We start from the raw sequence: 27,706 nt of genomic DNA on the forward strand, positions 1-27,706 counted from the left end.
ACCACTTTGATTTTGCAGAAACAAAGCCTAAATGATAGGAAACAGTAATCTTCCCCTCTCTTTTGTCATATTTCACTTGTTTGGTTTGTAAAATAAAATAAAGAGAAGAAACCAAAAATGTTTTTTGCAGTTTCCCATTTTAACAGAAGACTGCAGTATGTCATTTCTACCACTATGTGGTGCTACATGAGATTATACATTAGCTTCCTAGCAAGAAGAGGCACATGATTCACAAGGGTGTTTCCCAGCTGTGAACAGGCACGGCATTGTTCCTGGATCTAGAAAAAAAGGAGATGGTGATTCTCTAAGGTAAAAGAATGTTCAGGTCTCTGTTTCGATGGTGTACTGGACTGGAGAATGGAGAGCTAGTTTCCGGTTCTCTATCTCTTTCTTGGGTCTCCATATTGTGTGCTTGATATAATTAGGAAACCACCTAGTAGCTCACCACTGTAGGACTTTGTGAATTCCCCGTCTCAGAATTGTGGCTGGTCTAAAAATGAAATCTTTTATTTGAACACTCACAAACTTGTGGGTTTTGGATAAAATGGACCTTGGATATGAAACAGGCCTGGTTTTGTAAAACAAACAAACCAAACCTTGTTTAGAGCACAGCTAATGTAGAATATGTTAGGCTTGGTATAAGATTTAGTTTGTTAACCATTGCTTGGCAAACCCTAAGCCACTGCTTGTGTCCACTATAAGGGACAAAAAGAAGATCTCTTATCTGAACCACTCCACAAGCTTTGGTTATTAGAATAAACTGGTGCATGGATTAAAACCTTGGTTTTACAGAAAACAAAGCCTAACTGATGGCAAGCAGTCACTCAGCCTTTCCCTCCTCTATTCTCATATGTCACCTGCTTGGTTTGTAAATCAAGACTGTGGGCTTCTCAGTCTCTTTCTCTAGTAGGAATGCAGTCATCCAATTTATATCTCCGTCACTGCCTAGAGAGCTTTTACACTTTTCCCCTAAAGTCCTACTCATGCTCCTTAGACAATCACATGAGTCAAGCTGTTAAGGGATACTGCAGGATCAAAAGTATTAATGAGTGGGGAAAAAAGTACCTAACACTGAGAAGGCTTCCTCCTTTACAATGAAACAATTGTTGGTCTTTCACATAGTCTCATAGTGAGAACATACGGGAACTAACTAAGAACAAGAAATCAATGTTTATATTATGCTAGCAACTGAAAGCATGATGGCACTGTGGTCATGCTATTAAGTGGTTTAGAAAATAAATTCACCAGTCCAAAAGGCCTTAAAGTTAAAATTCTAACATGTCGACTCTACTTGTCACTATTCCCTAATAAGTTTTTATACAGAGGCAGCCCAATCAACTTTTTGATATCATGTAACACAGCCATGAGCAGTTCCGTAGTTTTAATGTACTATAACAGCACTGGAGTTTTTTGGTGAATTTCTTTTCCAAACCAATTATAATTTTATAGATAAATTATAAAGGTGCTTTTTGTATAGTTGCTAATGTACTACTATAATAGAGAGGGATAAAATCAATTAGCAGTTTTAATTTATTTCTAAAATGTAACTATTTATTTATATTGTCTACAGCTCATTTATATAGTGGTTATCAGTCTTATATTTCTTAAGTGTCCGAAACTTTCATTGGCATCATTGTGAGTTGGGGTTACTGGAAATGAAAATTAATTCTTATTAATAGATAGATATTAATATTTATAAAGGTTTGCATTTTAGCTATAGGGCCAAAACAAACCCCAGATCTGAACTCTGTGTGTGTGTTGACACGTATTCTTTATTTACTGATTGGGCAAGCCTTTGATTTGACCTAAGTTTGAAGAGCTTTTAAATACATGAAAAATTAAAGAGTGCAATGGAACTTCCTTTTTAAAGCTTCTTTTATTGAAAGTGACTGGTGCTCATTGTACCCTCGGACTTGATTAACTTCTTTTTAGAGGCCATCACTTAGACCCCGAACCTGTGATTCCCTAGAAATGGGCCTGGTTCTGTGTCTACTCAGAGCCCCATTGGAGTCACTAAAGTCACCGTGTTCATCTCTGTCAGTGATTTGAGGGCATGGATATTACCAGATATTTCTCATATTAAATCATGTTAGTCAAGAATTGGAGTGGCAGCAAGACTTGTTGAATAAATGCTAAATATTATCATCTGTCATCAAAAGATTTCAGAGTGTTTTTCAAACATTAAATAATAAAACTGTGAGTTACAACACCCCTGCGTGGTAGGAAAATATCATTATAGCCATTTTAATGAGGGTTAAACTGAGGTACAAAGTGGTGAAATGTTTTGCTCTAGGTCACACACACAAAAAAAAAAAGGTTCCATGAGCTAAGCCTTATACCTGTCACAGTTTTCAGAAGGCTGGAGTTGTTCTGTTCTCTTTCACAGCATTCTATCTGCAGCTATTCACTCTAGATATTACATGCAATGTTTTGCAAGCCACGGAACAGCTGCTAGAAGCAAAGCATTGGGGGCATTTGTATGCCAGCTGCAGATCTAAACATTCCACAACTTTGAGCAGAAAAGTCCCTGCCTGTTTACTTTCTTTATTTCCTCTTTCTCTACCTCCCAAAGCAGACACAGAACTCTCACCTACTCATTCTGCTTTACCAGTTAAGGAGAATACTTAATGTTAGGCTAGTTGTTTCTTCTGATTTGTTCTTAGATAGTTTTTGGTATGTTAGCATCTTCACTTCCAGGGAATATCTGCCCTGCTCTACGCTGGCAGATCCAAGAATTCTTTCAGCAGTAAGATGTCCGCTATGAATCAACATATCTGAATTTGAAATGCCTAGGTGAATTTATTAGTCAGGTGGGGTTCTGAATATACAGCAGCTGCTATACTGGCTCTCCTTGTATTTGCCAGAAGACTAATATTCTTGTCCCACGGGCCTGGATTCACAAAGAGACTTAATCACACAGCCTAACTTTTAGGCATTTAGAAAATCACAGGAACAACACTGCAATCCAAACCCTGAGTTAGTCGCCTAGGCTCCTATACGACGAAGAGGGAGAGAGAAGCACCTTACAATGTGATCTGCAAAGTCAGTATGGTAGATGAAGAGCAGCCTATGTTAGCCAATGGCAGATGCTGAGGAGAGGGGTGTGTCCTAAGCCCTATGCCTTTCATGCAGATAGGCGCCTAAGTCCAGGCTGCTGTGAGGCCCCTATCTGTGTATAGCAATCACCAGTCAGGAATCCCTTTCCTGGAGCCAGGTGGATTAGGTTCCTACGCTGTTTCTTGTGAATACCTTATTAAGTGATTGCCTCACTCCACACAAAAGGACAGGAGGGAGGTGCCCACCTTATGACATTTAGCTCAGTGGTTAGCGTACTCACCTGGGATGTGGAAGACCCAGAAGAAGAGATTTGAACACGGGCTTCCCATCTCTCAGGAGAATGCTGTATGGCCAGCGGGCTATGGAATATTCTGATGTAGGGCTCTCTCAAGCTTTCATGTTGAAGCTTCTTCCAGTGTGGGTAAATAATTAGTCATTGGCCGAGAAGAGAGTGAGAATGACTCTGTATCCTAGGGTTAGAGCACCCACCTGGACCCAGTGTCCAGTCTCACTGTTCCAATCACTCTTTCATCCTAGGTGAGGGCTCTCACCACTAAGCTAAAAGGTATAAGGTGGGCAGAGGCACCCCATGCCACCCTCGATTTTGAATGGAACCTGATCACATAGGTGAATGCTTATCTTTCCCTTGTTTGTGGATTATTCTAGGGCCTAGGTGGGAGATGGGCATCCAGATGTGTAGGGTGAGGCAGCAGTGCACATGCCCAGAGGCAGAAATTTAGATGTCAGGGGAACTTTTACTCTGAATACGTAGTCGCTGAGTGAGCCTACAGGGGTTGGTGGGAGTTTTGTGCATCTCAGTAAAACTGGGACTTAGAAACCTAAATCTGGGGTATAGGCACCTAAGTACCTTTGTGAAGCCCACCCACAATCAAATCAATGAATGAAGTTTCACAGAAATTCCCCAACCTCTAAAATCTGAATATTGGTTTCAAAAGATAGTCTGGCCATCCTCAGAATTAATTACTATACATCTCCTCTCAGTCTGAAGTACTGGGACAACAAGCTTTATTTTTATGGGTGTTCTGTGTGGAGCCTTTGCTATTAGAAGTTATCATCCTCTGTTCTGTTAGGTGGCTGGGTTGCAGAAGGGAAGAGTGAAGTAAAAAATTTCCACTAGTACTGCATGCTTCATATTTTTGACCAACTTTCATGCATTTACTCCAAGGTTATCAGATATTGTATGTGGCCCTTGCAAGCATTTTCATACTTTCCTTTTTATCAGGTATCAGTAATCAAGGATGAAAGGTGACAATCCCAGATGCCAGTATGAATTAGCTACTTTTTAAAAGGAATTCACTGCAGGATATAAGAACTCCTGAAAGAATTTAGTTAGCATTTTCCCCTCGTTTTTTTTTTTTTGAGGGGGGGAGGGAACGGTGTGATTTGGAGTTGCCAGTGGGGTTGATTCCTTGACTGTTCTGTCAAATGTTAGGTTCCAGGACAGATATTTGTGTATATATGAACAACTGTTTTTTAATAATCTGCCAAGAAGCTATAATCTTCCCATTGCAGTCCCCCTGGGATTTAATTAGAATGGTTTTCTACAGCCTGACATGTTTATGGGGCATAGGTAAAGAGACAGTTCATAAAGCTGTCAATTTTCTGAGAAATTAAAGAAAAATTGGGTAGCTTAGTGCCGTGGCAATTCCATGCTGCTGATACTAGCATTGCAAACAATGAAATCAAAGTCAACGTAACAAGATACTGATGCATTAGAGACAGGGAGGGTTAAAAATTCTGTACAAGGGCATTTGTCAATTTGAATGCATAAAGAGAGAAATATGGAAAATAAAATATAAACTCAGATAGCTTCACATTAGTCTGTTCAGGTTTCAACAGTGCAAAGCTGAACAATAGTGTCTTCATTGCTTCAACACTAGTGAAAACTTCCCCTCACCTAGGGACAGTGGGAAGGAATGAAACCTGTTATATGCAAGGAAATCCGGTTGGTATCTGAGAAAGTTGCTGTTGTGTATGTTACTTATTTATGGGAATCCTAGCATGCTGTATGATATAAGTAAAGGGTGTAAAATCCTTGACAGAGAGCTATAAAATTCTATTGCCTCTTCTTTTTGTAAATAAAGATGATGACCTGTTCAATGTGGATGGACATTTTGCCTCTCAAAAGGAGATCAGGGATAATGTCTAATATTTATATTCAGGTTTGCATTGTTTGCTCATAACTGATACATACCAAGGCTCATTTCTGTACAGAGTGGCATGGAGGAACATACTAGGTAACAAGTTATGCCCTCATTTGCCTCTTTGCACTATCCCAATGACTTCAGTGCAGCTGCATGGGTATAACTGAGAGCAAAGTGTTGCTTTAAATATTCAGTCTTCAACACAAAATAGTACGTAGATTATATTTCACACTCCCCACCTTCCCCAAACTCCTTCCCCTACACACAAGCATTTTTGTATTTGGTTTTTGCAGATAGATACAGAACTGGATTCTCCTCTTAGCTTTGTGTAAATCCTCTGTAACTTCACTGATGCCAATAGATTTAAAATGGTAGAGAAACAAGTCTGAGTAGAAAGTCTCTCTTTATATAATGGAGTGAACCAAACCCCTGGAAACTCTAGGAGGGGATTTGACATCCTGAACTGAATTTGATGGTATGGGCCCATACTGTATACAATAGCTAAAAATAATACTGCATGTTGATATACCACCTTTCATCCTGAAGGATCCCAAATTGTTATACTGACTAAGGCCTCAGTCCTACAACTGACTTCTTGTGGGTTAACACTGGCCTCATTGCAGCCTCACAGAGCCCCATTGAAGTCTACCCACAGTTGCAGGATGGGGCTTGTATGCAGGGATCTCTTCACCACTGAAGTGCAGCCACCTGAGAATTAAGTGGAGCAATGCTTTTAACCACCACAGAGAGCAGTGCTACACAAAGTGCTAGAGGGGAAGTGAAGAATACCACAACCAATAGAAATTGCAGGCAGAAACTACATAGAAGAGGAAATGGGGGTAAAGAAGGCCTGCTTTTATGAAAAAGTGACTTGGAAGTCATTATGCCTCTTTGACTTTGTTAGATGCCTCTGAGTAATGTAACCGTAATCTAAAGTAAGCTGGTGAATATAGTTTATTTTGATTTCCAAAAAAATTGATAAATTCCTTCATAAGAGACTTAGCCATGGGGCAAGTATAAAAGTTTTATCATGGACTAAGTTGTGAATTGTAAGGGGTTGGCCTCAGCAGCCGGAGTGATATTGTTCTTATTTTCCCATGTTAATATAAAAATGTGGTTTCCCTGTCAATGTTATATTAAGTTACCTTGTGTTATTTTTCACGTTTGATTTCGAAGCATCACTTTCTTCAGTTTATTCAGCTTTTTACTTTTCAAAACTAAGACAGTGGTTTTTTTTCATTCAAAATGTAGCTCAGACTCTACATGACAAAGCTTATACCATTGAGTGAATCATTTTTATTCCCTATCATATGAGTAAACACCTCTTTGACTATTCTTGCCTGCTGCCCATTCTGTAATTTGTTTAAAATATTTATCTGGAAAGTTATCAGATATCAGTGGCAAAGAGACTCTTAATGGCTTTCCCACTATTCCAAAACAAGAGAGGAAGTTTTGACCAAGATTAGACTATAATATAGCCTACCAATAACAGGAGGAATATTGGGGCAGATCCCTAGCTGGTATAAAATGTCAGAGCTCTATTGATGTCAGTGGAAGATCTGCTCCATTCATCATATTACCTGGTTACGCTGACCTTGATCAGCTACCAGGGGTGAAGTAATGAAGAGCAGATCTATCCAAGAAATTGTTTTATGAAGTGATGAGGAAAGCGTATTTTCTCTCTGCGTGCTATAGGATTTAAAGAGGCTCTGCATTTCTCCTTAAAGTTATATGAAAGTCTGGCAGTGGCTAAGTTGATGGCTGCCTGTGACTTTTGAGGACACAGTAACTACTCAAACACCTGTTTTTATTGTTACCTTGTCCTCCTTACCTTTAGCTACATTTGTCTGTTTATTCACCTGTTACATATTGTCAAAATTTTAGATTGTGAGTTCTTTGGGGCAGAGACTATATCTGTTGTCTGTTTATACATTGTCTAGTACAGTCATACATTGATCCTTGATTGGTGTCCTTAGGCACTACTGCAATAGCAATGATAATTAATCTATCACCACTTACTATGGATGCTTTTGTTTGTCTGCATTGTTTTGTTCTCTCTTGCTCTCCCCCCCCATCTTGCTCCTCTGCTGTGTCTTCTCCCCTTTCTCTCATGTATTTATCTTCATTAAGATTTCTGCTCTTTTTTCCCTCACTGTTCAAGTCTCTTCTATTCCCAGCTTTTAAAATTATAGTCATTACTCCTATAAAAGATATTGTAAGAAGCCATCAGATGCAGAGTTTGTGTGATGTGTCTCTTATAAACCATAAACCACCTGAGGGAGAATACTTTCTCAGCCCAGAACATCATATTTTTGTCTCAAGATTATTTAACTTCCTGTCTTTTTCTCATTTCTTTCTAAGTTCCTAACATACTTACTGGGTTTTTTATATACACCTATAAAATAAAACCTACCAAACCATCAGATCTAGTTATTGTTTTATATTCCAACACGTACATAATAAAAAGGGAAAATAAAAGTTTATGGGCAGAGAGAATAAAAAAGGAAAGGAGTAGAAGGCGAGGAGAGTCTGTGCTATAGGTCAGCAAAGTAACAGAGATTGAGTGCAGATCAAAGAAACTTAAAAATTATTTGACAGCATTTGATTTAGAACAGGCACGCTGGGAAGTCTCCTGTAATAATTTATCCTACCTTTCATTCGTAGATTGCTGAGCTGTCTTGAAAGAATTCAGAGACTGCAGAGTGTGGCTACTCTTTTCATTTATGATTTCAGAAGATGGGATGCAATGTAATGTGTCAATGTATGATCAAGGTGTCACTCTATATAAGTACTGCTATAGCTGGGTTTTTTTGTGTGTTTTGTTTTTGTTTTTACAAATCACTGTAAAATGAATGTTCATGAAAAGAAACAGTTTCCTCTATACTTCATGAATCTGATGGAAAAAAAGTATGGAACAGAGAGCCACATACCCTACTTCTGCCTTCCTGCGATACTTTTTTTCTACAGCTGTTTTCTTCTCAGTCCTACCATTCAGCTCTGGTAGCAAGGCCTATTAAAAGGTGCAGTGGTTATTGACCATGCAATATGTTAAGTTCAAGTCCAGTGTCAGTTTAACTTCCGAAACAGCCTCTGCCTTTAGTGTCCTGATTCTAACTGCACATGGGTTTTAGAACAGTGTAACTCCATGGAGCATAGTTGAGTTAATCCTGATTTATAGTGGAGAATCAGGCCCTGTAACTCATTGCTGCTCTGACAATAGGAGGGATTGGGTGAGCTAATAAGTCTGTTCTATCTATTACTACTATGATATAGATAATAATTAGCAGCATAAGAAATTATTCTGTGTGGTTCTTTGGCCTGTGTTAAGTAGAAGATCAGACAAATCTATGAATATAATGCATTTCAACAAGAAATATCCCAAAAATCATTGCCTGTTTTGAAATCATGTATTAATTCATTCTTAATTATTTACAACATAGACTAATATAAACCAAAACTTACTCTTGACCAGATTGGACACTGAAAAGTTCAAAGTAATGACCATTTGGGCAGCAATGTTTAGGTTCTGCCTGGTGGTGGTAAGAGTCTCAGAATAATGCCCAGACAATGTGACAATAATGACTGCAAAAGACCAAGAGGAGTCATTGACAGGTTTGGCTACTTCCAACTGTATTTACTCTGAAGGCAAGCTCTAGATAATAGACTGCACAGTGCTTATACAGTAGTTTTTCTGTGTATGACCAATGCTCCATTGTACGTTATTTCAACACATCTGCCTGCAATGGGAACCTGAAAAACTTGAGATTGTCCTGATGGCTGGCTCTACGCCCCTCTACCACTTGTGTTTCTCTCTCTCCTGTTTAGGAAAAAAAAAATGGCATGAAATAAATTTCACTTCTTTTAAATAGTAGCATAATATTTCCCCTTATAAGTGAATCTGGAAAACAAAGCGGACAAGAATTTCTTCTTTATGGCCTGCCCCCAATATTATATATTCTGCATCAGCAGCCATGCAGTATTCAGCCAACTATCAGCTTTCAAAAATTACAAATCAGGTCCCCTTAAAATCATGAGATTGGCTTAAAAATGGAGATTTTAAGAAATAATAGATTTTGGGTTCTTTTATATGATTTCTGTTTTTTGAGACTTTGGGGCTCAGATTTTCAAGATTTGCTCTGTAACAGCCAGGGCGAGAAACTTACTTTTGTTTTTCTTTAGTGAAAGCTAATATTCTCATGTAATAAGGTGGCTCCAGAACCTGGGGCTTTAAGAAACACATAAAATCTTGCAAAACAAAATAGCAAAACAACGTGAAGGTTGTCAGTAAGCACAACACATGTCTAAACATTCTTCTTTGCGTCCTTGGGAATGGCCAATAACTCTATGGCAACAAATCCAAATATAATACGCTAGACCATTTATAGGATATATGTTTTTGATTGCAGTAGATGCCCATTCTGGATGTCCTGAAGTATTCTATATGAATTCAACTAATTCAGCGCAGACAGTGGAGGTGATAACTCTCTTGTTTTCACAGATGTGAGTTCTTGAACTGATTGTAAGTGACAGTGGAACTAAATTCACATCCAAAGTGTTTCAACTATTTGTCTTAAGAAAAGGTGTCAGACATGTTGCATCAGCTCCTTGCCATACTGCTACAAATGGATTAGTGGAAACGTTTATCCAGACATTCAAGCAAGTGATCTGTGCTATGACTCTGGATAAATGTAGCTTATACCTTGATTGTGAATTTTCTGTTGGCCTCTTGGAATGAAGTACTTGCTACTACAAATCAAACACCAGTGATGTTGTTTATATGGTGTAATTTAAGGTCATGTCTGGACTTGCTGAAGTTGGATCTACAGAGGGGCATTCTTACAAAAACAAGTGTGGTCAAATGGTCATAAATAGTCACACCCGAAGGTGCAGGTTTTGTGTGGAAGAATAAGATTTAGTAAGAAACTACTGAGATAATTCATGGGAAAACTTGGAGTGACTACATCACAGCCTCGTTCTTTCTCTCTCACTGGGTAGAAGTGGCACAGAGCACTTCCTGGGAAGACATGTAAATCAGCTTTTGAGCACAATTTCTACAGGCTGTTCTACTCCAATAACTCTTATTGAGAACACTGAGCCTGCAGAGCAGCCACAGACAGCGACTAGTGAGGGCACCAGTTAGCTACAAGTCCTGGGCTCTCCTACAAGTGACCCTGTCACTACAAAGCTGGAAGATGCTGCAGATATAGATGCACCAGAGAGTTCAGACACCTAGATACTTTGTGATGACCCAGAGAGACGTTATAATCCACGTCTCAGTTTGTAGCATGTAGTATCTTTAAAGGTAGTTAGACCTTTGTAACTTTAAAAAATCTTTTCCCACTAAAGTGGGAGGAATATATAGTGTATAGGAAATGGGTAGTATCCCTTTTAATAGTGTGGGAGCTCTGTAATAGCCTTCTCTGTCTTCTTTGTATGCCAAAACACTACAGCAGAGGCAATGTATGTATGTGGTTTGGTCTGGTGTGTTGTATATCATTCATAGACCTGGTTATTTGAACCCCATTGCATTTGTGTGCTTCCTTTATGTTTGCTGTGTAAAGAGCAAAACATACACTAGGCACATCATTTCCCTTGTGTTCTTGAAAATCTCCTGCTATAAAGCATTACCAAGTTTTGTAAATCAGAGGACAATTATCTTCTCTGTTGCTCTCCATTCTTTTACATGTGAGGTCAAATCCTTCATCCCTTACTTGAGCAAGTAATCTTAGTGACTGGAATGACCCATAGTAAATAAAGCTCTTGCCTTTGGCCTCCATTCTGCAAATGTTTGTGCAGGTGCTTAATTTTACACACTGTACGAAGTTCTGTTGACTTCAGTGGGACTTCTCACAGTGCATTAAGTTAAGCAGATGTGTAAGCCTTAGCAGGGTTGTGGCCTTTGTCACCAGTACTGCAACTTTTATGCTTGTTACTGCTAGATCAAGATTATTTTGCTTTAAATATGTTTATTAAAAACAAACGCGGCCATTTTCCTGGACTTTAGCATATATAGATGGGATGTGGGTGTTCACCCCACACTCGCCCCGAAAGGGTTAACAGAGGCCAGTTGGGCCAATTAACCTATTAGGCTGCAAACTGGGAGAAATAAGGGTCAGAGAAAAGCTCTAATTAGGGGAAGCTCACTTGTGCATGAACAGGAGGGGCTTTTATAAAGCCAGGAAGCTGATAGTAGAAAATGGCTGCAGGGAAGTAGGCTGCAATCACTCCCTGGGAAAAGGGAAGTGTGTTTGGGGCTACAGAGGCAAATAGTCTACAATCACTCCCTGGGAAAAGGGAGTTGGGAGGCTGGCAAACCCAGAGAGTGGGAGAGAGCCAGAAGGTATGGAGAGGGCTCAGGGGAAAGACAACAAGGTTCAAGAGGGTACAGACCAGGGCTGTTGAACTACAGGGTCACTGAGTTGGAATCCAGAGTAGAGAATGGGCCTGCATTCCCTTGCCAGCCACTGGAGAAGTGGCACCATTGAGGCAGTGAATGGGAAGACTGCCTGAGATTGCTAGTTAGGAAAGATTTTGATACCCCAGAAGGGGGAAACCGATAATGACCTGGCCGGGGGGCCAAGTCACGAAGAAGGAGCACCTGGAGTGAGAGAGTGAGAGGCAGTAGGGTGAGCAGACCTGGAAGAAATTAATCCCCAGAGCATCCAGGAAGAGGCACCCCTAGCGGTGAGTGGAACCTGTGACAATAGAGTTTAGCTTGCTTGTTTTTGTTCTGTTAAAATGTAAAAATTGGCTTTTAATTTCATATGTTACTACAGGCTTTAGCAATGTGTTGTTTCTAATCTAAATCAGAGTTGTAAACCTTAGATTTATAGTATTATTGAAGTAAATTTGCACTGGATTAGAATAAAGGATTCAGTTGCGAGCATGTGCATGTCATACTCCTTCGTTCAAATGTAATTTTAAATGTAGCATTTACTGTTTTTTCCTCATTTCTCTTTTGTAAATTGCAACCATCAGGCTTCACAAACTTTTATTTCATCATCTTAGTTATAGAAATATGCTTGTTATATAGAAATTGACCCTAATTTTTGGCCTGCCAGTAGGGCAGAGGCATCCAGCTTAGTGGCAAGCAGTTGCTTCCTATTATACCTGTTTTCCTTTGCTGTCCGTCTCCCTTCAGGGCTCATGCCACGACTTTCACCATCACGTGCTCACCTGTTGCTTTGCACCTTTTATTTCTGTATTTGTTTGCTTGACTTATTCCAGTTCTTAGCTCTTTTTAGTGCAGTTGCTCCAAGCAAGCTGCAAATCTCTGGTAATACTAGAGGTCTCATTTTAAGCTTACAGATACCACACAGAAGCTTGAAAACCTACAGAAACTGATGCCATGACTAAGTGGTATCATTACCTTATAGCAGCTTCTCAAACCTGTTAGCCCAAAACATCTGGCAGTCTTAAAAGTGTCATTTGTGCCATAGCCTCAGATAATTTCCATGTCCTTTTCCCTATTGACTAGGAATCCTATTCCATTTGCCTTTAGGTGACATTCTGCCGCCTTCTTCCTCCTTTATATATTTTACACTGAAGGAAAAGTCACAGGTCAAAGTGAACCCTGAACACAGAGAATGGCTTTTCTCCAAAAGATTGGATGGCACTCCCTATCTTGCAGATTGTCTGGATATATACGACTGTATGCAGTCGAAACTGTATTTTATTAATGAAGGAGCCCAGATAATGGTTTGTTTTAAAATTACTGCCCCGTTGATTGCAGAAGGAAAGCACATTATTTCTCCTAGCGTACACAAATACAGCTGTATCTGGCTCAAATGAATGAGATCATTCTGTGTTTACCACTTGACAAGTGCTGTAGTGGTGGTGGCATGTCATCAGCTACAACAGGTTGTGTGACTCTCATATTGGAAAAGGGTTTCAAAATCTAAAGCAGAAGATAAGGTGTATTTGTGAGGAAGAATGCAATAAAATAACTCATTTTTCAGTGGATCAGAGGAAGGGGTACTGAACACCCTCTCCTGAGGAAATCAACTGCATATCAGTGAAGGTAAAGTGGATATAAGAAAAATGCCATGTGTAGGGAGAGCATTAGGAAAGGTCATATATTTCAAGAAAGAATATTGTTTACAAGGAGTGTTAATAGGTTTCAGGGGAAATGTTAATTTTTTTTCCTGACTGAAATAGCTACTGTAAGTTTTTAATGGTTAATCATTCATTCTTGAATTTTTATATTAAGCATTTCATATTACTTTATTGACTTAACTTTTATGCTCTTCTTCATTTTGACAGTAAAGAATGACCAGGCAATACTCTTTGAAAATTGGAGACCATTTGCAGCTGCTCTCTGCAGAGGAAAGTGAATAATAGGGTGCCCTCAAGGAATTTCAAAGGTATCACTCAACAGAAACTTTTGTGTCTGAAGAAAACTAGATCATTTTATCATGGTAGGCATACTGATATGTTTGCTTTAATAAAATGCCATATTTCTGCCTTTAATCTCTTGTCAACCAGCTATTAAAACCCCAAAGTGTATGTGTGCAGCACATGTAAACACTTGTGGTTTTGAGATTGCCACAGAACATAATAATAAGGCATGTAATTTGTGATTTGTGAACAGCCTGTAATAATTTATTGAGTAAAGAGAAGAAGGGGTTTTTCCCTAGGTCAAGCCAGCAGACCAATTTGGTTTAATTCTGTGACCAATGCAAATGGCTTTAAAAAAATCACCTTACAAAAACCTACTTTGGAATGACAGCCTTTGAAATAATGCTTACTTAGTCCATGTAAATAGAGAGGAGCAACTTGCATATTAGGGAATAAGATAATTATTTGAGAATCTACTGCGTGGACCTGATTTTTCTCCCCACACCAGGCCTCCATAATTTTGCGTCTGTAGTGAATTGTGGCTGCAGGTTGCTCTTTCAGTTGTGTGCCCACAACTCACATGTCTTTTCTTGTCAATTAATTGAAGGCTCAAAATTGTGTCCACAAAAATAGAGGCTTGATCTGAAAATCAGGACCAGCATTTTTCTGTATAATAATTTTTATGGGTCAGATCTTGAAATTATTACACTGTTTACTCAGGCAAAACTCAATGGAAACCAGTGAAGGTTAGCCTGAGTAAAAACAGAGGGAGGACTTGAGGCTGTGGTTCTAATTGTCATAATAAAAGGTAATAAATAACTTTATTTCTAAAGTGCCTCCACACATGCCTGGATGCCCAGGACATTGTATAATATAATACAAATTAAAATACAAGAAATATGTTTTTAAGTCACTGTCTGAAAATTACCAAGATAAAAACAAACAAGGGAATCCATTACCAAAAAAAGGCAAACCATGAAATTGGGCTATCAACAGTCATAATAAAATCTCATCTTTGAAATGCAGACATCTAGAGTTGTGTTGTCTTTATTTGCTGAAGTGGGGAGATATGAATCCAGATGGATTTTTAGGATGCCACAAACTTCACACTCTAGGGACCACCATGGAAAAGGCACAATCACTTGCTGATATGAGAAAGTGGGATTCCCTCAAAGGTGAATGGTATTAGCACAGACACCATTGCTAAGGAAGTTGAAGGAGAAGATTGCAAATATAACTTGGCCTGTACAGTTAACTCTGTATACCATTTATTTTATATACGTCTATCTTGTCACCTCTTGTTCATTTCCTCTCTAAACAAAATAGTCCTAACCTTTTCAGTCTCTCCTACTATGGAAATTTCTTCATGCCTCTAATAATTTCAGTTCCCCTTCTCTGGATCTTTCTATTTTTGCTGCATTCTCCTTCAGATAGAGTGAATAAAAAGGAACTTGATATTCAAGGGGAAGGAGCACCATCAATATGTTTAGTTGTATTATCACATTTTCAGTATTATTCATTATATCTCTTTTAATAGAACCTAGCATCTGGTTTACCTTTTTGACCACAGCTGCTCACGAACAGGATATTTACACTGAGCTGTCCACTGCCTTTTCCCCCTCAGTGATTGCAGTTCTCTGTCTTTTTCCTGAGTGGAGAGAGCCAATTTAAACTCATTGATGTATATGAGAAGTTCAGAAAAATTTTTCTTATGTTCATAATCTTGCATTTGTCTATGTTGAATTTCCACTGCCATCACATTGCCCAGTTGCTTAGCTTTGTTAGGTCCTTCTGAAGTTCCTCACAATCTTCTCTAGTCCTGACTAACTGAAGTAATTTATTGTTATTCACAAATGTTTACACCCTAATGCTCCCCTCCTTTGCCACATAACAAATATATTAAAAACACCAAATAAATTCTTGGGACACCCACCTGCTAATTTTTTTTCAGGTTAAAAATTGACCATTTATTCCTATTTGTAACTCGTTTCTAAATCATGAAGGAACATTACTTCTAATCTATGGATACTAAGTTTCCTGAACTTCTTGTGAAGGACTGGAGCAAAGCTTTTTGGAAGTTCAAATATATTATATCTTCTGGGACTGGTTGTATTTTATTCCCTATTATTATGACTCTCTCAAGTAATTCTAATGCACTGGAGAGCCACAATTTCCCTTCACAGAAGTGTTTTTATAGTTTTTCCTTTGATTTTTGTTTCACCTAAATTACCTGATACTGAAGTAAGTTGATTTCCAGGATCCACTACTAGCATCTTTTCAGTCACATTTTATATTAATGATATATCTATAGAATAGTTTATAAAGGGTAAATAATTGATTAATCATTTATTAGAGTCTAAGTTATAGATTGCTTATCATGGTTTGTAACCATCTAAAATACATTCTGCTGATTTTGCTTATAACCTTCTATAAAACATGCTACGCATTGTTTAACCTGCTTATAACATCTATTAATCATTTATTAATTCTTTATAAACTATTTGAGTGTATCTTGGTCATCTTTTTATTAGTAGCTCAGCCACTTCAGGCAAAATTTTCAAGAGCACCTAAGCTTCCTAACTGAGTTTTATGTTCCAGTGGCCTTCAATGGGACTTGGGGCCTAAGTGAGTTAGGTGCTTTTGCAGAATGTTACCCTTCATTCCTAAATTCATTCCAGTCTGGACATGTGGAATGGAATGTCTAAAATATGATTATTTCAATGCGTCATCTTTTGACAGTGTCTCCTCTGTAGAACTAACAGAAGTATTCCTTTACTGCTGTACAGTGTATAAAGTTACTTGTTAACTTCAGTGAGTAAAAATGTAAGCTTCTGAACAATTGTACATAATTATGATTTTACTAGTTTCAGAATGGTAAAATTTTACCACAAGTATATATCGTGTAAGGTCCAGACAATGTCACTACAGATTTTATTGCTTCCAAATTAGTTTTGTGGTGGGGGTTAATAGTTAGATGATTGGTGTTGGGGAAGAAGCACACCTTTTTGGCTGTCTCTGGAATTCTTTACATTAGGATTTTTTGTCATGTGATTGTTGCAAACAATTTTTAGATGTTCATTTAAAGATGACAGCAGATCTGGCAAACTGTTGATAAACATCTGAAATCCTAAGAAAGGGGTGTGGAAATCTGCCTTTCAAGTTTAACTCGGAGAGAAATGCATGATATTTTTCCACAACATAAATGAAGGATTTCTTGATGCTTACAATCAGAGGAAAACCCAGGCAACAGGAAATCAGGATGACTTTACAGCTAGAGCTAACTGAAGTCTGGCAATTCTATTTTGAGCTGTCTTTTGAGATCCTGAAATTGGTTTCCTTGGAACAAAAATGAAACCTTTTGAAATGTTTTCGCAAAAAATGTGTGTGGGTGATTCATGTGTGTGGGAGGTTTTTCATTCCAGAATAGGCAAAGTAGGGATATTAATCTATGTTTTCCACATTCCAGGCCAGTACCCTAGCCACTGAATTCTAGAATTCTTCTGTTTTTGCCCTGATAAAAGTTTCAGGAAAACAGATACATCTCCACAAAAATGTTTTGGCTTCAATAAAAGGAGCATGTTTCATCAAAAATGTTCTGAGTAGCTCTACTTACAACACAGCATTTCAAAAGCCTTGGTTTTTTTACATGTCTGTGTCATTCTTTGGAACTAACTTATTTGGGTTATGTTTGGAAACTGAGCCAGGAAAACAAAACTAATGTAGGTGTGTTGATGGTTGTAGATCACTTCCTGGGACAATTGAAGCCAGAGTCTCTGCCATCTTTGTGCAAGTGATCTGTCAGTAGAAGGGGACACTGTTGCTAAATGCCGTGGCACTGTGGTTCTTCTGGAACAAGATATTTTTAAATTTGTGGTAATCCTAGGTTGGGCAGCTGTTAACATTTTAGCCTTACTCAGTATCAAGGGCCTGACCTACAATCCTTACTGACGTGAGCAATCCCATTCACCTGAATGGGCCTACTTGTTTGAGAAAGGGAACCTCATGGGAATAAGTGGGTGTTAAAGGTTCAGGTCTGTAATAGATTGGGGTCAACCCTCATGTCGGCCTTGGAGGAAGGCCACGCCTTTTCGTAATCCGCAGTGAGGAGAGTCCCCAGGGACAAAGGTTGGGGAGGGCTCACATCAGTCACTGGCCCTTCAGGCAGGGCAGGGGACAGTCAACAGTTAGGGGACTGGTCTGTAACCAGGCAGTCCCTCCAGGAGTCTATGAGCCCAGGCCCTCAGGCAGTGTGAGGCAGGCCAAAGGTTCGAGCACCACTGAGGCTTCACAGGCCGGGTTGAGGCTGCTACCTGAGAGGTGGGATAGCAAGGGGGAAGGGGAATGCAGGCCCTCCCAACACCACTGCGTCCCAGCCCAGGGCCCTAACAGTGGCAGAGTGCTCTGTCACTGGATCAGTGGGGCTCCAGCCAAAATGCGTTGACCTGTGCTCAGGCATGAGCACAGCCAGACTGTGATCGGCTACCCCTAGGCTACTTCCTCTGCCCCCTTTACAAAGTACCTGTGTCCAAGGGTTATCATCTGCCTCCTTGGGGCATGTCACCAGTGGCAGTTCCAGTAGATCCTTGACGTCTGGGTTGTTGTGCAGCTCTGGCAAGTCAGGTGAGTCCTCGGTGCTGCAGGAGTCCTCACAGGGCTCCCACTTCTGCAGTGGACAGGAGCTGCCGTCCTCCTCCAGCGGCTCTCCTCTGACTGAGCTACTGGGACTGGTGGCATGGATTGGCCCCTTGGCATTGGCCTTGGAAGGAGGCCATGCCACTCTGTTACAAGGTCCTAATATTTTTATGAAGTTTTGAGATTGGGGGAAGTAGTAGTGGAGAGGCAAGATGGTGACCGAAGCTTGAGAGGCATACGAATGTTTAGCATATCTGGCATGTAAATACCTTGCAACACTGGCTACAACAGTGCCCTGTGAACGCCTGTTCGTATTTTCAGGTGACGTTTTAAATAAGAAGCAGGCAGCATTATCTTCTGTAACGATAAACAGTGATTGGCTGAACAAAAGTAGGACTAAATGGACTTGTAGGTTCTAAAGATTTACATTGTTTTATTTTTGAGAGAGGTTTTTTTACATAATTCTACATTTGTAAGTTGCAATTTCAGGATAAAGAGAGTGCACTACAGTACTTGTGTGAGGTGAATTGAATAATACTATTTATCTTTTGTACAGTGCAAATATTTGTAATAAAAATAATAATAGAGAGTGAGCACTATGCACTTTATATGCTGTGTTGTAATTGAAATCAATATATTTTAAAATGTAGAAAAACATCCAAAAATATTTATAATAAATTTAAATTGGTATTCTATTATTGTTTAGCAGTGCTATTAAAACTGTGATTAATTGTGACTAATTTTTTAAATTGAGTTAACTCAAAACAAAGTAATCATTTGGGTTCATTGCAATTGACAGCTCTCATACACAGCCAGCAGAGGATGATCGAGCGCAGACAGTGCACAGTAAAACAAAACAAAACAAAACAAAAGTCCTTGTGGAACAGATGACCTCGAGGAGGAGTGAAGTCCAACACAAGAACAGAGAAATGGCACTTTTTGTAAGCAATATTGGTAGATCAATGACAGCTGGGAATCATGGGAGGTATATCTCAAAAGTTTTTTGTAACCTGCAACACCATTCCAGACAGACAACAAGTTTCAACCTTGCTGACAATGATGGGTCTGAAGGCATACAGACTGCTGTGTGACCTATGGTCTCCAACTGTGCCTGGAATTGCCAGATACACTGCAATTACTGCAGCAATGCAACATTTTTCTCCTACCCCATCAATAATAACAGAATGATATTGGTTTCATCAGTGACATCAGGGAAGAGGAGAGTAGGTAGTACATTTTGTTGCTGCCTTAAGGAAGTTGTCAGAACATTGTCAGTTTGGACAAATATTAAATGATGCCCTGCATGACCGGTTAGTCTCTGGATTATGCAATGATCAGGTCTGGAAGAAGTTATTGACTGTATCAATGCTTATATTCAAAAAGGCTGTTGAAGGTAGCAGTTCCAATGAAGACCACAGAGAAGAATTTAGTGTAAACCAAGAAGTTCATCTCCTGAATTGGTCAGACACAAGACCATGAGAACAAAAGGAATTTCTGTGTGGCTATTGTATGCAAACTACATACTCTAAAAAGGATTGCTGAGCATGTAAGGTATTTTGCAGAAAGTGCAAAAAAAAGGACACGTCATTGTGACCTCTGGCACAGTTCAGTGACCAGCAACACAGAGTAACTATATCCAGAATACACCTATGAAGGCTATACCTAAGAAAAGATCAAAGTTGGGAATTCATAATGTGGAAAAAGACGAGTTCCAGTGACACTGTCCAAGACCTCGCACTACATGTGTTATCGGAATCTGGGTTACACTCTTGATTGAAGGAGTTTCTACAAGAATGGAGCTTGAAATGGACTTGCTGTTTTCTGCATCTACTTGTCACTAGACTTTGTCACCAGTTCCTGAGGAAGAAACCTCCATGATTTGACTTACACTGGAGAACAATTAGTCCCAAAAGGGATACTCCAGGTGAAAGTTCAACTAGAAGGACAATCAGTTATTTTACCCTTGAATGTGATTGAAGAGAAGTATCCACCATTATTTGACAGATCTTGGCTTGAGAACCTCAAAGTGAATTTGACAGAGATCAAGGCAATCATGAAAACACCTCAAAATCTTCAAGAAATACTGGACAGACACTCCAAAGTTCTTGAAAAAGAACTCGGACACATGATCAATGTGTCAGTGAAGCTCACTGTTAAATCTGACAGTCATCCAAAATATTAGAGGCTAATTAGTGCCCCAGGAGAAGCTGGTTGGTGTTAAACTCAATTGGCCCACCAGCCCAGGGCCGATAGGAGGCTCATGAAAGAAGTGCGAGGGGAGAAGAGAGGAATAGGGTTAGCTGGCACTAGTCACGCACAGGGCTTGAATAGGGAGACCTCTGTTGCCCTCAGATCCTGCTGAGAGGGCCTAAAGCTTGGCAAAAACTGTAAATAGGTGGTTGGTATCTTGGGGTCTGTGGTGATATTGGTGAAGGGGACTTGTAATAAAGCATCACTGGGAGCACACCTGGGGGACTCTGTGCCCTTTCTGTGGGTAAGAAGGTGGGGGCAGAGCAGGGACCCTGTGACACCATCGTACCAGTGATGAAGAAGGATGGCTCAGTCTGAATTTGTGGAGATTTCAAAGTGACACGGATTTGCTCAGTGCATACTTACAAATGAAGATTGATCTGGCACCTCACAAATATCTCACAACTAACACGCAAAAAGGCATATTTTGTTCCAACAGGTTGCCTTTTGGTATCACATCAGCACCTGCTCTGTTCCAGAAAGTCATGGATTAGATTCTGAAGGGACTGAATAGAATTCAGGCCTTGTTTCAGGACAGGTTCAAGAGGATCATCTTCAAAATTTGGACACTGTCTTGCAACATTTGGAAGACCATGGACTGTGAGAGCACATAGAGACAAATGTGAGTTATTCAACTGAATGTATGAAAAATTTGGAAATGTAAGTGATGCCATGTGCTTAAGGAAATTGTCAGAGAAAAATAAGGCAGTTCAAGTGCCACTGCCAGAGAACATGTTAACAGTTTCATTCTTAGGACTGCTTAACTACTATGGTAAATTTCTGTCTAATCTGGTGACAGTATTGGCACTTTTACATGAACTGTTACAAGCAAAATAAAAATGGAAATGGACTGAAAAGGAAGCAAAAGAAACTTGATGTCAGCAGAAAATCTTACACATTTTGCACTTGCACTTTGCATCTTACACTACCATTGCAGTTGGAGAAACCAATTGTCATTGCATCACAAACACTCACTACTCCTGAGAAGAACTATGTACAAATAGAGTGAGACACTCAGCATTATCTTTGGAATTTGGAAGTTCCATACCTATGCGTATGATAGACATTTTACCTTGCGGTCTCCCCCACTCCCTAGTGCAACAGCTCACTTTCATGTTAATTTCACTTTTGCTAAGACAATAAAGCAAGCATAGCAGTGAGCTGTGTTTCCATCAGCTCCCCCTGCGTCTATCTCTCTGACTATCTCCTTCTCTGCTGGCTCCAGAAATATAACACTTTCATTTTCAATACATTTACTCTTAGCATTAAAAGTAGATACAAAGATTTACAAAGCTACCATAAAAAACTTACAGTGCATTGGGGCATGTGCTTTGTCAAAGGATAAAAGATTTCCTAATTCCTTTTGATTAGACAATAAATGCTGTGTTATTTATTACTCATATTGCAGTAGCACCTAGAAGCCCTAGGCGTGGACCAGGACTCCATTGTGCTGGGCCCTGTACAAGCACAGAACAAAAAGATGGTCCCTGCCTCAATGAGTTTACAGTCTAAGTATGAGACAATAGGTGGATATGACAGATGGAGCAGCATAACACTGAGACAAAACTGGTTAGTGTGAAAGCAGTGGTCACAGCAAAATAGATACCTGACTGTTTCTCTATCCAACAGGAAGACTTCTGGCTTCCATAGGTTGAGAACGAAATAGCTCTGAGACATCCAGCAGGTCATATATCCTTCAAATGTTCCTCCAGAGTAGAGACTTGACATGCAGGGTACACTAGGCCAGAGAGAGAAAACAGTGTCAGCAGTGCACTGATATTCTACCCTATATACACAAATGATCATGCCAAAGAGGTTTCATCTATATCCTGGTCTTCCAGCTATGACTGGAACTGCTGTAGGGCATGCTGAGCTATAGTTGTCTAGCACTGATATTTTCTTTGATATTGGTGGTTGTTATCTCATCTAGCCAGTGTAAAGTATTAAGTTGGTTGAAGCATTTGTTTTAGAAAGAACAAGGCTTTGGAAGACTCAGCTGGAAAAATTGAAGTCCTGGTGAAAGGAGCCCTGTGTGTGGTGTGAAACTCGCCTGCTTGCTGATTTCATTGCTATTGCATTCTCACCCATATTGCATGCACAATATATATAGGTGGATGGATGCCAAGGTCTCTGCTTAACACCTTGGTAGTAAAAGTAAATAAATAAATAAATTACTGCATATGTGTGATGTCAGCAAGATAATTTTACTGTAAGATCTTTACATTTTTCATTTCTTTCACTTTTTATGTACGGGGGGGAGCCATGGTCAGTATAGAAGCAAGAGGACAAAAATTTCTGGATGTTGGGCCAGTAATGTGCTAAGAACTAGGAGGGGGAGGAAAAAATACCTCTACCTTTCCACAGACTTCTTGTGTGAACTTGGACAAATCAATCTACCACTCTTGTCTCAGTTCCCCATCTGAAAAATGGGATTAATAGGACTTCTCTGCCTCACAGAAGTGTGAGCATAAATACAATAAACAATTAGCCATTCTTAAAAACGGAGGTAGAGTTGCCTTTTTAATACTTTTTTGCAATTATCTGTAGATGTGTACAGCATTACACTTTTTTAAAAGAAACATGTAGGTAATTATTACCCTACGTGTATCTTGGGAAGAGTGGAGGAGAGGAAAAGAGAAGGAAAGATGACAGAGTAGCTGTTCTAGGCTTTTTTGTTGGCACCACAGAAGAACTTGATCTTGAGGAGGGATTTGAAGAAGGTGGTAATTCAGTTTGGGGGAATGTTTTCCATGAGTTAACAAGAAGCGTGTTCAAAGATGTGAAGATGTCTGTGAGAGAAGCAGACAAATTGGTGTATGTAGCTAGTACTGTGAATCCAACACTAACTATATAAGTAATGTGTGTGTATATAATAAATATATAGGGTGAGATGATCTAAGAGAATTCTCCATATGGAATTTGCTGCAGGATGAGGGGCTCAGGTGGTTTAACGGCACCTTTTGTGGCCTCCTGATTCTGGCTGCTCCAAGGCCAGGAGGGCTTTCTGGAATAACTTAGACCAACCAGGAGATCCGTCTAAACTATGTGCCCCTGTCTTCCCCCCCGGGGTTGCATTTTGGAATGTAGCACTACCCAGAATATCCCCTGTGCTACGTGCTGCAGCTCTGCTTCTCATACGATCCCCTCATGCCCAGCCCTGCCCTCAGCACAACCCGTGTGCCAAGACTGAAGAGGGAACCTTTAGAAGGGAAGCTTATGGCTCCCTTCTTCAGTGTCTGAGCTTGGGGAATCCTCCTCTGGCTGGATCTGGCTCTTTTTATAGCCCTTTTACTTTGCTCCTGCCCTTTTATGTGGCAGAAAGTGACTGGACTGAAGATGAAGATCTCACTCCTAATAAATATAATAATTCACTTCTATCAATTTTATTGAAGAAGACAGGTTCATAAAGACAATGGTCTAGATTTTGTCTGGCTGATAAAGAATATTCTCTGCTTGCATTATGTTTTTATGACGAAATATTTTTTTCCTAATCCCGTGCTAACTTTTGTGGAAGAACAAACACATTTACTTTGTCTTGCCTTTAAAAAAAAAAAACTCATTCAGAGATTGATTGCTGATGCCCGCCTTCTTTCTTGCCGGAAATGTCTGGAGAAATCTTTTTTTCCCATATTATTCAGCCAGCTGCTGTAACTTGTCTTACAGGACAGAAAGCAGAACTTTGCTTTTTGTAAGCAATTCTGTGATTGCATATCTCTAACTTTTAATACAGAAGTACAGTTTATTTTTTAAAAAGGCAGCTTAAAACATAATTATTAACTTAACAAAGCAAGGCAGAGCAGCATCCAAAGAATTCATGTTTGAAGTAACTGATAATCCTTTAATTGCTACTTCTCGGTAAAATTCAGAATATGTTAGAGAAAGCCTTCATTTAAAAATGCCACATGCACATCAAAGATGCTTTCCTTGTCTTTTATACAGTAGCTTTCTTTCAAGTAAAGAAACACCCACGCAGAAATGGAAAAGCAATTCCATTGTACTCTGAAGTCAGTTCATTTCTGTTCTAAAGCAAATGCTGGTTTTTGGCAGCCCATAGATGGAAATGTGTTTAACATTGGAAAGGTGAATTGCCATTATAGCAGGAACTGGAAGTGGGTGTCGGCATTAGGGAATTATTCTCTACTCTTTTGTGAGTGGCTCCTTGTTAAAAGGTTTTGAACTAGACATTGCCAAAGTTTAAAACAATGTTTTGTTTTCTTTCATCCATTGAGCTTTGTAAAAATATAATGCAAAGAAAATTAGTCTTACTGTGTGTGCGTGTGTGTGTGTGTGGGGGGGTTTCTAAATGTCTCCTAATCGTAACCATAAATTCCACAGGTATGTTGATACTTTATTGTTAGCAGAACAGTTCATGTATTATTTTGGGCTGATCAAAAAAGATAGGAAATATCAAGGAGGGGAAATTGCTATGAGGATTGTGGGTTTTTTTTCTGTTGAGATTTAGCACAACACCTGAATGTCACCTATGATCTACATTACTTCATTTGGGCTCCAGAAACTCACCTAGTGGAGAACTCCTACAAAACTTCATAAGGATTAAGGTAGAGTTTCTATAGAATTCAGTCTACAAACCTAAAGCATTTAATAGAAGATGACCTATGTGTATGTTTTTTGAACCTTTCTATATAATTCCAGAGCAGGGAATATAATTGTCTATTCAACTCTAGAAGATGGTTTAAAAAAACATAAAGAAGTGTTATTTTCTATGAAATTCCATAGGACTTTTTTTATAAAGAGTCAGCAGGAACTTCTGAAGGTTTTGATGAAATGTGGGATATTGTACACCATGAACTTCATTCAGTATGACCCTGATTCAGCATAACACTTAGAATTCGTCTATACTGCACCCTCATTCACTGTGATGGGCCGAGTACATACGTGGCACATCTCCCTAGCATGCATATAAAGTAAGTAGTTTGGGGGAGGCCCTGCTTAGGTGAGTAAAGACGTGCCAAAATCTTAAGATATGTACCCTACAAGGGGCTCTCTCTGCACCCAGCAGTGCCTCCACTGTACACACTGCTGTTTTTAGCAGTGTAGTATCCTGCCGACTCCCTGCTGTCGGAGCCCTTCCCTGCCCTGGGAAAGGCTCCAGCAATGGGGAAAGACTCTGGCAGTTCCTGTGGCAGGGGGAAGCAGCGGGGAAAGACTGCTGAAGCTGCTGTTGAAGCCTCTCCCCACTGCCTCCCCTCTGCCAGAGCCTTTCAGTGTTGTGTGTAGCTGTGCATGCCCTACATACTGCCACCAATATAGACAAGGCCTTAAGCATGTGCTTAATGTTAAACATATGCTTAATTACTGTTTTGAATAAGGATGTTTTCCTGAATCAGGGCCTATGGGGACAGCTTTCCCTTGCCCCCCATTTCCCCTATTTTTTGAGTCCTGAAGTTGCACTGTCTTGTAAATCAGTACATTGCTTATTTGTTACAATGTATGGGGGGTGGGGGGTGTTGTGCTCCCTGCACAATTAAAAGCTGTTTGCAGCCCCTTGTTGCCTACAGCCTTATACTTGGATTGCAAGATCTTCAGGGCAGGGATTATCTCTTGTATAGTTGTACGGTACCTGGGACAATGGAGTGAGGGGCCTCTAGGTGCTACCATACACAAATAATAATAATGTGAGTATCAAAGGTATGGCCCATTTTATTTGTAAAAACAACTGTTTCGGGACTGTATGGATTTGGCATGGAGGCCAGCACTCTGTGACCTAGCAGACAACATTCTGACAGAGAACAGAAAATAGCAACAGCAAAAGAATGGTAAATTCCCTGCTGTTAGGAGTGCCTGCCTGTGAGCAGAGTATTTGGCCTGGTGTTCTTAGTTCTATCCACCACTAGTTGTCACTAATGAAAACAAACTCTGGAGGGAATGTTTCTACACCTTAAAAAAAAAAAAGAAAAAAAATGGACAAAAGGTTCCTCTTGTAACAGTCACATAGGGAGCCCTGTGCTTTTCCTGTAGCACCACCTAGTGAGAGGAAGTAGGAAGTGGTCTAAGATCATGGAATATCTGGAGCTGAATGCCAGACTGAGTAGACCTCCTGCTAGGTTATTGTTCTAACAAATCTTTGGCCTGTCTGAGCTATGAAAACTGTCTGAGGGATGAGAACTAAACATTCAATGGACCTGGTTATTTGTAAGCATGTGTGTATCTTGCCTGAAATATTAAGAGATTTTGGGTGGAATTGTCAAAAGCATTCATCATTGGCCTAAATTTCCTCTCATTGAAGTCAATAGGAGTTTTACCACTGGCTATATTGGGAGCAGAGTTAAGCCAAAGATGAGTGCCATTGGAAAATATGCCACTTTAAGTTCAAGAAACCCAACAAAGAGTGAATCTGCAAGCCAAGTATCTTTGTGTTTAACTGGAGTATTTCCACTCCTCAACATGCCACACCTTTTGTAGCAACCTTGCTTTCTGGAAATGCTGCATGTGTGCTTCCTTACAGCCCAGGATCCTTGCTCCAGCCTCCTGACCTCTGAAACTACAGTATGTGCCATCATAAGATATTGACTTTGAGGGGGCAAATCCCATTTCAAGGAAAGTGTATGCTTTAGAAAAAAGTTTGAGTCTTGTCCCCAAGCTTCAAAAACTATCCTGTTAGCATAGATATCGACATCAGGGAAACACAAGGATTCAAACATAGAATAGAAAGAAATATACATTACACTGTAAAAAGTGACCTTGGAAATGTGCATATCAATTAGCCAGCATCTGCCAAGAAGTTGTTCTACAAACAGAAAACTAAAGAGCTTGCAGAATTTTTTTTTTTTTGTTGCTCTTTCTGAAATGGATGGCTGGATGCCCACATGAGCATTATATCTCTACCAAAAATGTGTATTTTTATTCTTTTATCAGATTTATGAAGATGAAATTAATCTTGTGTAAAAACACTATTGAGAGCCTAGGAGAATTAAGGGGATGGGTGGGTGGAATCTGCAATTGGAAATCCTGATTAGTGCATTTCAGATGAATGTAAGGCCTGATGAGAGAGAGCAACACAATTCTGTCCACAAAATAATTTAAAAACCCCTCAAATCTCCAACTTTGTCTGAGACTGGGGTGAAGACCTCTACAGCATGTCAAGCAAGAGAGAAATGAATTCTCTGAAAGAACAGAACATATCCCAGTACAGTCAGGTTACAGCAAGCAGCACAGAGTGTCTGATGAGACTTGCATTGTTCCATGTCTGAAATGTGCATATATGTACTGTATATTAAGACCTGCTTCTTCTTGGCAGATTGGGT

At 39.6% G+C, this 27,706-nt stretch overlaps 1 long non-coding RNA gene across 1 annotated transcript in view; it reads left to right on the top strand.

Moving 5' to 3' along the window:
• Window positions 1-236: 236 nt before the first annotated feature.
• LOC137166605 (uncharacterized) overlaps window positions 237-27,706 on the top strand; it is a 107,051-nt gene continuing 79,581 nt past the window's right edge. Inside the window, exons 1-2 of the long non-coding RNA XR_010923746.1 lie at window positions 237-309; window positions 13,485-13,585. This is a non-coding gene — a long non-coding RNA (uncharacterized lncRNA). The remainder of the gene's footprint in view (window positions 310-13,484; window positions 13,586-27,706) is intronic.

Source organism: Emydura macquarii, unplaced genomic scaffold (genome assembly GCF_026122565.2).
Source record: "Emydura macquarii macquarii isolate MOO-44397 ecotype Brisbane River unplaced genomic scaffold, CSIRO-AGI_Emac_v2 contig_2890, whole genome shotgun sequence".
Lineage (NCBI taxonomy): Eukaryota > Metazoa > Chordata > Testudines > Chelidae > Emydura > Emydura macquarii.